Source organism: Brachycentrus maculatus, unplaced genomic scaffold (genome assembly GCF_059751285.1).
Source record: "Brachycentrus maculatus isolate JH-2025_06_01 unplaced genomic scaffold, ASM5975128v1 h1tg000003l, whole genome shotgun sequence".
NCBI lineage: Eukaryota > Metazoa > Arthropoda > Insecta > Trichoptera > Brachycentridae > Brachycentrus > Brachycentrus maculatus.
The window spans coordinates 774,660-787,994 of NW_028280758.1; the positions used below are offsets into that span (position 1 = coordinate 774,660).

At 31.5% G+C, this 13,335-nt stretch overlaps 1 protein-coding gene and 1 long non-coding RNA gene across 9 annotated transcripts in view; both read left to right on the forward strand.

The window, feature by feature from the left end:
- The window catches only part of spen (spen family transcriptional repressor split ends), a 147,611-nt gene that overhangs the window by 36,008 nt on the left and 98,268 nt on the right, over positions 1-13,335 (forward strand). The gene's annotated exons all lie outside the window — the stretch shown is intronic.
- On the forward strand, positions 1,003-3,362 carry LOC148313990 (uncharacterized). Its single transcript, XR_015837588.1, has 2 exons — positions 1,003-2,234; positions 2,929-3,362. It is a non-coding gene; the product is annotated as an uncharacterized LOC148313990 (long non-coding RNA).

A 13,335-nucleotide genomic window follows, 5' to 3' on the forward strand; every position in this document is an offset into this window, starting at 1 on the left:
CAAATCTTGTTTGATAAGATATTGAATGTATTGTTGTATCTAATGTATTGTTTTAAGGGATCAACCTTATTTATTCATTATTAACTATGCATATCCACTATCATGTCAAGATAAGCACATAAACGAAATATCGCTCACTCCTTTCAAGAACGTCATAAATAAAAAAACTTGATTTTTCAGGAGAACGTTTCAAAAGTTTAAAAATATAATACAGTGTATTAAATATAAATATCAAGCCACTTATTGAACTTTTTACTGTGCAACAGATCTTTTTAGGTAAAACATGAGGGTTTTTTCTACATTTGAAAAATATTTAATTTATTAAAAAAAAGAATTAAACAATGCCTTTTCTTCAAAATGCAAAAACAACACATTCTGCTCTGTGGCGGGTAAATATTAAGTTTAAAATATGCCTCTTTTGCTGGGATATAGTACATTTTTTGGGCATTCCGAAAACATGCATAATTGAAAATTGTCGATTTTTGATTTATGACGTTCTTGAAAGGAGTGAGCGATATGTTATAAATCCTTGTACATAATAGACAAGGAGAATTTTCTAAGGCAACTGTTAAATATATATTTTTTTTAAATACATCTGGTTGCGTACACTTTTGACACTGTTAACAATGTTATTCTTATTTTGTTGTTCTAGAGTTGAATATTGGAAAAAAAGAACTTAAAATAATCTCGACGTATGAAACTTTTTACATAACTTGCGTGCAAACGTCAGACGGGTTGTAATCCACCGCACTGTATTTAATATTTTGGCAACGCCGCTTCCGAGAGACCACGATGGAGGTTTCGATAAGTCTGGCAACTCCGCATCGACCTATACGTAGCGCCGTGTTTATATAACGCAAATACACTCAGCGTTCGCACACAGAGACAATGTGTACCAACACTAATGCATCAAAATAGCCGGGGTGCCCGCTAGGTCCGTGAGCGACCTCACTAACACATAGAACGTATTAATAAATATAGGGATATCCAAACAAATGTGCTCTTTTATTTAGAACTGTGTTCGCGTACGTGTGTGTGAATCTAATTGTACATTGCAGAATGTTCTCCTCTATAGTTGCATGTGTCTTTTAATTATGTACTTAAAAAATATTTTCATAATACTCTCTAAGTGCGTACCTATTTTGGGCCTTAAATGAGCTAAATTTTGCTATACCAGATGATTCTCTCAGCTTTTGTACCTTCTTCTCTCGCACTTAGCCGACGATAGTGTGAGGTATCATTACACTCTTTACACACTTGGCTTCTGCATTGTTATTTTCCCCCCTCAACCTTTTTGTGTTTCGGAAACTGTCAAGTTTAAATTCGACTGACATATTCAATTATTTTTGTTTTTATTTATATTCAAAGTTAGATATGAGAGTTTAAAACCAAAGTAACATTTGGTCAATATTCCCTGTAGAAAGATGGCTACCGTAACACTCTTATATTGAATTATAGGTATAGAAGTTTTAAAATAATAATGGTCAACTATTATTAATTTTTACAGTTGGTTTTTACACATCTCTATTGTATTTCGAAGACCTACCTAGCCAACTGATGTGGTTGGTTTGTCGGTGAAATTTTTTTTCAAGTCATAATTTTTTTATTTCTTAATTATTTAAACCTAAGAATTCTTAAATACAAAAGTGTTTTAGAATTCTTAGGTTTTGCTAATGAAGAAATAAAAAATATGAATAAAAATTGGTAATTTTTTTATTGTGTAATATTTTGAAACTTTGTTTTTAATATTATACATGATATATGTATGTTTTTGTAAATGGTTGTGATTAAACTCCTTAACTTTGCAGTCTGAAACTCTGTGAGCAATGTAATTCTATAAGACTTTCATCTGTGAGGCTCATTGCATATTTTTATTAAACATATGTCTAAAAAAACATTTCTTATCTGAAATATCAAAAATATATTTTCATCATGAGATAGATTTTTTTATTATTTATTTTTATCGTTGCTAGCAGCAATTTGGCTTCTTTACTTTGTAGTCTGGAGCTCTGAGTGAGCAATGACAAAATGCGTGAGACATCCTCAGTCCACATAGACTTTTTGCTTAACGGTCCCCGAAGTCAAATATCCGAATGGCAACGTGGCGTTACAACTTCTTCTCTCGCATACCAGTACGAATCTTAAAAGTTACAACTCCATCCTGCACACACATACAAATTATCTTCACGTATATTTGAAGTTCCTCAATTGCGCTACTACGTCACCACTACAAGGTAGCTATTTATCATCAGCTTAGAACGCTATTCAATTCGATGTACTGGGTGAATGACAATAACACTTTTCTTTATCGCTAATGACTAACCACACTTGCTATTTTCCGTTTTATCGTATTTTTTTGTTTAATTCATGATTATCAAATTAGATTTGCACACACATATCCCTCAGCCTTGACGATAAGGTTTTTACAAGTTAATTTCAAAGCAAAAATTTTAAACATAATAATTTATGTAAATATTTCTGTAAATGATAATAAAATTGTACTTATACCTCTTCCTTACTGAGGTTTTATTTGGATTTTTTTAAATTTATGTTTTATATGCAATGGTCGCCCGCTCTATTTGGAAAATAATAGTTAAATAGCTATGTGCTACAAACGATAATATTGGTTGTTATTTTCATTATATTACCAATAGCTCATAGCATATTATAACTTTATGCACCACCAAATATCATTGTTCAAATTGTGAACCTATTATGAAAACATAAAAAAAAATCACATGTTTTTATGATATATATTTTTATAATTTTATTAGAGTAGAATAATTTCATTATATAATGCGAATAATTCCTAGTTATAACTTCGGGAATCTATATGTTTTTAGCCAGGTTTTGAATTACATTAAAAAAAATATAAGGTAATATAGAGAGTAAATAATTTTAATTTAACTTTTGTGCTTTTATTTTTAGCGGCATTCTGAAACCGGCTGCCGATCATTATTACCAGATACCGAAATAAAGTTAAGTCAGAGCTATCAACTCTACGTAGTTAAAACGTTACCTTACCGTATGGAATCAACGTACAGACTATTGTATAAACCACTAAGTAATCCTGCATATTTTTGATCCCTTTCAGAAATATTCTAGATATATTTTTATGAATTTATTTGATTGACTTATGTTTTGACTAATAGAGGGAATAAAAGAGTTATTTTTTCATTCACCTTTGAAACCAATCCAATAACGAGGGGGTTAAATCCATTTAATTTTTTATATCTGCGATTTTTTATATGATTGACAAATATTATTCAACCATTTATAAACATGTCACAAAGCTGTTTGTTAGTTATAAAAATATCACGATTGAAAACACTAGTGTACAAAATAAAAATTATCTTTTAATTAATTGGGTATTGAATTATGTCCTATCGTCAAATAATGAACGCAAAGTTCACTTGATTTCCTTCCCATACGAATGTATTTTATAGTTAAATTATGAATTTATATATTTTGCATACCTAATTATAAAATCAAATGCAACGAGTTGAATTTTTAGTAAATTTGTCCGATAAAATCAAATAAGAACTTAAATTTCAGTGTTTCTATCAAATGTTTATTTTATGAATTGTTTTAATAGAAAAATTTAGCAAAATCATAATTTTAATGACTTATTTACAGTTTTTCGATAATCTTTGACATTTCGTCTCCTGAAACTAAACGACGAAATGTTTTCGAAGCAGTCATTAAAAGTGCGTTGAGATTCCTTATATGGTGTATTACTAAGTAATTTATTAAAATTTATTGTTCATTATTCACTATCGCGAAATGGATGTAAACAAACATTTTGTTTACATTGATTATATTATTGCTCACCGTGTATTTGCTGCGGTTGTATACCAACACACGCACACACCGTTGCCATTCCGCGCTGGTGTTGGTGTCCCGCTGCTTTGGCCTGGAATAGATCCGGCAACGCCGCGCGGTGGGGATCGATGTTCAGTGTTGGAGCGAAGAATAATATTTCGGTATCTATCTAGGTACTCAAATGTATGTGTACGCATGTATACAACACCAGCGATGTAGTCGTAAACTTCACAGATGGTATTCTCTAACGCGATTTTCATGTGAATCTTATATTTACGCACTAATTTACGATATGAATACGGTTGGATAAGTTTTAGCCATTTTAGGTCAAAAAGATGAACATTTTCCCCCTTAATTTTTCATTTCTTACAAGCTAGAGCCCCAGACATGCGTCACCTTGAACACAAATGTCCATTCTTCGTTTCATCTTATTTTTTTCGATTCGGCGACCGTTTGTCACGTATTTTTATCTTTTTATGCGATTTTTCCTTAAAAACGTGGTTAATTAAACTATTCGGTTTCCGACAAGAGACTGGTTGGTCCGTTTGTATGCCTTTTCCCGTTCAAATCGTTGATTCGGAAATTATACATCTAAATCTTAGTATGGAACATATAAATAGCAGTAACAAAACAGAAAACTCAAACAATTACGTCGATAACAGATATGTATGTACTCAAATGTGTATATTAACATAACGCTACATAAATATAAATGAGAACTGACATAATATGTGCAATAAAAGTTATTTTAAGAATTCTGAAACATAGTCCCAAAATTGAATGTGAATTTGACCCGCTTGCCTTACTTGATCGATCAAAAATATCTGATAGTTTTTTATTTTATTTTTATAAATACTATTAAATTTATTTTAAAACGCAATAAAATACATACACACGTTTATCTACCTAATCTCACGCTCACATTACGAAGTGTCAAATTAAACTGAAATAGCTAAATATTTGCGAAACCTTGGGTATCGTACACCTACTTCTTTTTGAAACCATGCAAATAATTATTTATTCAGTCTTTTTTGTTCGTATTTGTCTGCATGCCATCAAAAATTCCTTTAATTTTTGCAACTGTGACTAGTTGAATTATCAATTTTTTTTTTTATTTAAAAAAAAGAGAAATATTTGTATTTTTATTATTTACAAAAATATTTCTATTTCATACTTCGATCATACTATTTCTGTGAGCCTAAGCGACTCATTATTAGAAATAGGTATCAAATTGCGGTACAGGGATTCGAACCGAGAAACTCTGACTTAAGAGTCCGCGACACTAACCACGGGACCACAACCCGACACTTAATATTCTTGGATTAACAATAATACTCCCAACGTTTTTTAAAAATTATTCATTCATTTCATTCAAACCCGCACTCCAATGGTGCATAGGGGCACTGCATCATAAAAACGCAGTGTTATTTTATCGTTATCACATGAAGGAAAGGTGATCAGCTCTCCGCTTCCGGTACCAGTCCAATGTAGTATTGAATGAATAGTAGAGTGAAAAATCACTTATATTTATTTGACCCCCCCCCTGGGAATCGAACCGGGACCTCCAGTACGGTAGCCGAGCGAGCTGACCATTACACTACGGAGGCGGACTGTTTTTATTGTTAACTGTCTTAAAATCATAACAAATTTAAGATTTGTATACCGTATACAGTATTATAATACAATTTTATAGTGCAATAATTAATTTAATACAATATAACGAAACACACAGTAATGAAATGTACATATGTATGTCATAATACGTTTATTTCAGTGTGAGTTACAATTAAGTTGTTTTTATTTTTGCTCAATATCACTTACGTTATTTAAAAAAATAATTTCCATCAATGAGAAGTTATTTTGGAATAATAAGTAACACGTTCCTATTATTGTGTTATTAGTCATGAGTCATGAGTATAATTAAGAAATAATTTTTTGTTAGATATACTGGCTTGCCCACCATTCATTGTTCTCGCGTCTAATCAAACTGATCTCGATCTATCACGACTGATCCATTGACATTTCCGAATAAGAGAGAAGACATGGCTGAAATAATAAAGGGATGACCTTACTCTTATTTTACAGCCATTTGTTCTCGCGAACCCCGCTTTATTGGACTACAATACCAGTTCCTTCTTAGGTACAAATTGTTGCATAAACCATACTTTGTAGGTTCTTTGTGTTTTAAATAATCTGTCCGGCTTTTGCTCGCTGCCACCTACTTAAAAATATCCAAGGATTTGCGGTTGGTCCATAAAATGATAAATGATACAGTTGTAGTAATCAATCAATGCGGTTTATATAAATTTAATAAGGCAAAGATTGCGTTTCTATTCGTGCCAGTACCGAGATGTCAAGGCGCCAATCGCGTTGCATTATTAGTATTCAAAAAATAATAAAACAGTTACTTTTCGCATAACGAACTTACTCCTGGAACGAGTTAAGTGCGTTATGTGATTCATCACTGTATGCACTAATAACAGCATATTAGATGAGTTGTTAATAAAATAAAATAATACTCGTTTCAGTTTGGATTGAATCTCTATATTTCTTCTCTACATTGGACTGGACTAACTCTGGCTTAAAAATGGTTTTAATGGCCACAAAATTTCCTGTATTTTTTTCTCGCGCACAGTACATTCCCAAAATGCCCTTTTCCCATTCCGCAGGCCAATTCAAAATCACCGGGGCCCCATTTCATAACTAAAAACATTAAAATAGTCAAAATGTCAATTCGTGGGGCACATCTTGTTATTTAGTATGTTGAAAAATACTCACGGTTTTTCACAAGCATCATATTCCACCATTGTGCGTTTATATTTCAGTAGAAATCGATGGATCTGAAGTATGTTTAATGTTTCATTAATTGATTCGGCAGTCACTGTGGTAAAATCTATCCATTTTTAATCAATTTTTTACTTAGTAAATTCCACTATTTCTTAAAATCTACTGTGACACGTCTTTCGATGCATTTCTCACGTCATTTTCAAACACCGTATACGGTGTTTAAAAAAGATTTAGGCAGTTTATAAATAAAAATAAAAATAAAATATATATATTAAAATAAGAAACAGCTCCTACCCCCTCTTCAACCTTCAACGTCCCAAGGACCCTACTCTAAAATTTGGAATTAGCTTCACATACGGTGTTTGAAAATGATGCGGAATGCATCGAAACACGTGTCACAGTAGATTTTAAGAAATAGTGGTATTTACTAAGCAAAACATTAATTAAATATGTTTAAAGTGTCTGATGACCTCCTTACCAGCTTCTCAGAAAACATGCCCGAATAGACAGATCGGTTCGGAACGAAGAGAAGCGAGTCACGAGGTAGATCGTTCATCTAATGTCTAATGTCTCTAATGGGAAGAGAAATTGCGTACTTTCCTTGCCTACAGCCCCGTAAGGGTTTCCAAGCCGTTAGGCGCTAGAATATTTTACGCATTTCAAACGTGAATATTCTAACCGCTCGTCCGTTTAATGGCAGTTCTTCTCGGTCATTAGTACACCCGATCGTATAGTTCTATGCAAATTGCGCGTCTTTGAACCTTTTCTGCTAATGGTAAAAAAATCTACCCGTCCGATTTTTGATTAATTTCCGAAATGAATAAATAATCTTTTTTATTTCGTCTTGCGAGAAGAAGCTCTTGTGTCACGTAGTTCTCGTATTTGTGAGTTAGGTAGACTCGACATTTCGTCTTTTCGAAGCCATATACAATGTAAAACGTATTGCCGCAAATTTTTTTGATACGGTACATCGAATAACCCAAGGAAATGAGATTTTTTATGCGCGACTATTATTTCCTATACGACGTATATGTAACGTGACCATTTATATTTGTCCTCAAAACGGGACATCTACCAAATTTTACGTAAAAGTATGTATATTCAAGAAAACACGTATTTTTTCATAGTTTTTATGTATTAATAAAAGGAGAAGGAATGTTGATAAAGAAAATAAGAGGAATAAATAATAAAAATATGAAAAAAATTATGTTGTTCTGGCTATCTAAAAACGGGACGGTCCCGTTCAAAACGGGACGTAAGGTCACTTTACACATGACTCACCAGACACCTGCTGTAGCCATATGCACTGAAATCAAGCTAGGATTTGTTCAGCAAAGTTATATGAAACGGCTATACTACAAACTATCGTCGATTTTTTGCACTTTTGAAAAAAAATTGTTACCGTGTGTTACTTTTTTTTTTGAAAACGGGACATTTCGACGTCCCGAAACTATATTTGGGGACAGCGGGACAGGCTATCTAAAAACGGGACGGTCCCGTTCAAAACGGGACGTATGGTCACTTTACGTATATGCACGTTTACAGGCATTTTAAAAATGCAATTTATTTTATAATTTTTGAGTGATGTACAATATTTCTTTTAACGTCTGACAGCAAATGTGTCGGGTTGTGGTCCCGCGGTTAGTGTCGCGGACTCTTGAGTCAAGAGTTTCTCGGTTCGAACCTACTCTACCACAATTTGATAACTATGTTTAATAATGAGGCGCTTAGACTCAAAGAAATAGCATGAAATTGAAGTATTTTTCTTGATGGTAAAAACACAAATATTTCTCTTTCAATTTTTAAAATTAAATTAAAGAGTTCATTTTTTGTGTGTCCCGTTTGACTGTGGTCTAAGATTACGATTGGTGTAAATTTGCATACGTAGTCAGGTCCAATCGCTGTTCTCCGTAGCATCTCCTTGGTACTCGAGCCACCATGACTGGCTATTGATACCGCTACATCAACATGACCTCTCAACATGACACAATCGCCATTTCTTCTCATGTTCACAATACTGTACATGCCGGAGGAATTATGTGTTAGTTTTGTTTCTTGCTTATTCATTGTCTCAACCTTTTATTCTGCGATTCTAGATTATTATTGGTATGTATTTGATTAAAATATATATTTTCAACCTCAAATGCTATTATCATATACACACAGTGACGTTATCAGTTGGCATGACAATGTTATCAGTTTTTTGTCGTTATACGAATATTCATACAGCAGGCGAACTATCGTATATCGTAATTTGTCATGTGCCGAAATAGTGTAATAATAATAATAATCAATTTGGATCATTTATATAGCGCCATTTTCGTAAAATACTACCTCAAGGGCGCTTCAATTAAGTATGTATATTCATCACCTCAACATCATTCATAGAAATCACATAAATCAAAATTTTCACGTAACATGTGAATTTTTTAGTGATGTCAATGACATTTCTTTCCCTTAACCCGATTTGAAAACGAATATTCGCTTTGTTACCGATTTACCCAGAAACACACTGATTTTCATGCAATTTTCAACTGATAATGTTAGAAAATAGTGTCACCGGACCATAATTCGATTATTTTATGATAATTTATTTTATTGTACCGCGAATGTGAATAATTTTGCACAATTTCCTTGCCGACGAACTTCACTATGTTAATATATCTGAAATTCAAATGAGTTACTCTTGTTTTCGATATTGCATTTTCCCGCATAAGTAAGTATATTAAATAACACGAGATTTTTTCGAAGGGTCCTGAAATTACTACAGATTACAAAATACGGAACTTAATAACGACTTACAATAAATTTCAGAAAAATGAAACTTCATAATATTTTAATAATTTATATTTGAAGCACTAACTTCGTGATTTTCCATTTTATGATTTATGAAATGTAACTTTGTTTTAAAATCACTGTAAAAGTGATTTTAAAAGTTACATTTTAATTATTTAATTCATAATATTTACTTGTAATTTAATTATGTATCAGAAAAATATTTACGAATTGAACAAAAAATCTAATTTAACTTAAAACAATTTATAGTAAATTGCAGAAAAATTAAGCTTTATAATTTACTTGTAATTCAACTATTTGAATCAGAAATTATTTACTTATTGAATAAAAAATCAAATTTACTATCTAATAACACATTGCAAAAAAAACTCGATTATGACACTCGAGAGTGATCAAGTTACCTGTATTCTAAATGGACAGGTGCCCGTTATAATATACGACATTTTAATATTTTGACACTCGTGTATGTCGTCCAATTAAATCCAGTTTATAATGAATTACCTTTCAATGTATGCCACATACTAATGAAAACATCGTGCATATTCAAAAAAACATGTTATTATTTTAATCATTTCGACGTTCACTTCTTCTATTCGTTATACGCGATCCAATTATATACACGTATATCTACTATAATTTAATAATAATATTTAAATTTGAAGTTCGCCATTTTCTGGGTATTTCCTTTATTAAGTATCTATTTTTGTTAAAAAAATACAGTTTATTATGCATATTAGGAGCTTTTTGTAGTATTTTTTTGAAACCATATGACTGCCTATTTTTTTTATTATTTTAGGTTTATTTATTTATACATTATTGTAGTCACAATTTGACTACAAACTCTAAACAAAGTTCCTTTATTTATCGTTCACGAAGATTGGTTAACAATGAATATGGGAATTTCGTTCATCTCAACGTTGTCAGCACTGAGATCACACTGCAAGTCAACATTGATATTGTGGTATGTCTCTCGTTACGTACGATTTGTCTTTGATCTTTCCCTTTTCCCCTTTTCCTCCCTCCCGTTCTCCTTCCAGATATTTTCACAAATTTAATGTGGAGTTTTGTAATTGGAGTAATGAATACAACTGCTTATTTTGTTTATACGAATGATTGATAATAATAATAAATTTGTATAGTTTATAAAGCACGATTTTCGTAAAATGTACTTGCAATTTTTGTAAAAATCACATTTAAAAAAAAAATATTAACAATAAAATTCGTGACAGCAATCGTACAGACTGACAACTCGATTGTCAAAAACTGCCTATAAGCAATTCCGCCATTTAAATTTGATTATATTTTATATAATAATGATAATTTTATGAACTTTTATGCGCCATTTATGTGGATTATCACCTCAAGGGCGCTGTTTGTCTAAATAACTTAATTTCATTAATTGATTCGGCAGTAACTTTGTGGTGAAAAACTTAATTCTCATTCTAGTTATCAACAGACTACCAATTCACTAGATACGGCTACTAACAAGTTTTGCAATGTTGAACTCATGTTCACAACATGAAAAAGCTATTAATTTCTTAAAATTATGCAAATCTAAGCAATGATGACAAAAAATTGACGTTTATCGATGCTCGTTTATTAGTAGAAGCAGTTGTACATAGTAGATAATTCCGTGTTGGACATTGGATAACTTTAAACCAATAACTGTAAACACGTGTTATAGCTGTTTTTATTTTATTTTGGCGTTTTTTTATTGGGAATTCATTGCCTGAGTTATTGGACTGCTTATTTTTCGTTGCACCTTTTTTAGAACAAGTTACAAACGCCCGCACAGGTGTACCGCAGGAACATATAAATGAATGTTTGCGCATTGCAAGGTGCACTTCTACTGGTGGTTCGCTTTGCATCTCGGGTGTAGGACTACATATAGCTTATGCCAGTACAGTCATTCAAATTTCCGCTGTGTAGTATTCACGTTAAAATATATATATTTTTACCTCACTGCATTCATAATATAAGTTTTAAATTTTCAAGTTTCTTTGGGTAGTAATTTGACCCTCGAATAATTTTTTAAAGTCATTTTTATAAACTCCAAGGGTTTTTTTAAAATCCTGTTTTTTGTATAGTATACTACTAAACTATGTATGTTTCTTAAGTACCTACTCCGGAGTCAATATGGTACTGTAGGTATATACGATTACTAATTTGATCACTCATGCGTATCCCTTTCATACTTAATATTTCTTTTAGGGCCCAATTTACGTTAAATCCTAACTTAATTTTCTCTAAACCCAGGTAACATTTGACGTAATATAAATTTTTGCTTAAAACGCCTTTTTGTATTGAAAAAAATAGTTTTTCTTCTAAATAAATATAATTTTGTAAAGAAAATAGTTATTGCAAGGTAAACGAGTTAAAAATTTAATATTTATTCTTAAAAAAAGCCAAATTCAGATATATTTATATGTACTAATATATATTTTTTCAAATCTTGCGCAGAGGCTTCGACCGGGTCTAGCGCTGCCGATTGCATACTAATTGCGAGTTCCCCCTTAATAATCGGATTTCGATGTAACGATTTTGTATGAAAAAAAAACAATTCATGGATATCAGGTGTTTTCTTTTACAAACTGAAGAAATTAAACCGTGACATGTTGGTGCAAATTATATATTTTTATTTTACGTCTTAACTGATTTATTAACAATAATAATAATAAGTAATAATAAAAAAAAACAGTACCGAGGAAAGAGTTTGGAATTAACCATCTCGTATATCACCACGAGTCAAATGCTGGTGGGTGTAGTAGCCATGACTGGCGTACGGCGAGCAGTCTCGGCAAGGCTGACTCGAGAGATCAACGCCTGAACTCATTGCCTGAGATCACATGTACATAATACATGTATATACGTACTACTCCATTATTATAATCATACCCTCATTTTACATTGATATTTACGCCGCAGAGCAATGTTCACTAGGCTGTGATAAACTGAACCACGGTCACCAGTAAAACTCGAAACAGATTCACGCCTTTTACGTTGTACGTTTTATATTCCATTTATCCATCCATGCCAAATCGTATTTTTCGAGTGTGTTTAATAGGATCAGTCTAGGATCCAAAATGAATGAACTGAAAAGATACTTAATAGAAATATATTTGTGTTGTGATTAGTTATATTCTCTTTTTTTCTTAAAACATGCTTCTTAACTTATGTTTTTTTATATGCCTTTTTACTGTAATGAACTGAAAAGATACTTAATGGAAAGATATTTGTGTTGTGATTAGTTATATTCTCTTTTTTTCTCTAAACATGCTGCTTAACTTATGTTTTTTTATATGCCTTTTTACTGTAATGAACTGAAAAGATACTTAATTGAAAGATATTTGTGTTGTGATTAGTTATATTCTCTCTTTTTTTCTTTAAACATGCTGCTTAACTTATGTTTTTTATATGCCTTTTTACTGTAATGAACTGAAAAGATACTTAATGGAAAGATATTTGTGTTGTGATGTAGTTATATTCTCTCTTTTTTTCTTTAAACATGCTGCTTAACTTATGTTTTTTATATGCCTTTTTACTGTAATGAACTGAAAAGATACTTAATGGAAAGATATTTGTGTTGTGATTAGTTATATTCTCTCTTTTTTTCTTTAAACATGCTGCTTAACTTATGTTTTTTATATGCCTTTTTACTGTAATGAACTGAAAAGATACTTAATGGAAAGATATTTGTGTTGTGATAAGTTATGTTCTCTCTTTTTTTCTTTAAACATGCTGCTTAACTTATGTTTTTTATATGCCTTTTTACTGTAATGAATTGAAAAGATACTTAATGGAAAGATATTTGTGTTATGATTAGTTATATTCTCTCTTTTTTTCTTCTTTAAACATGCTTCTTAACTTATGTTTTTTTATATGCCTTTTTACTGTAACTTTTATTGCTTTAAATTTTACATTTTGCCCTGT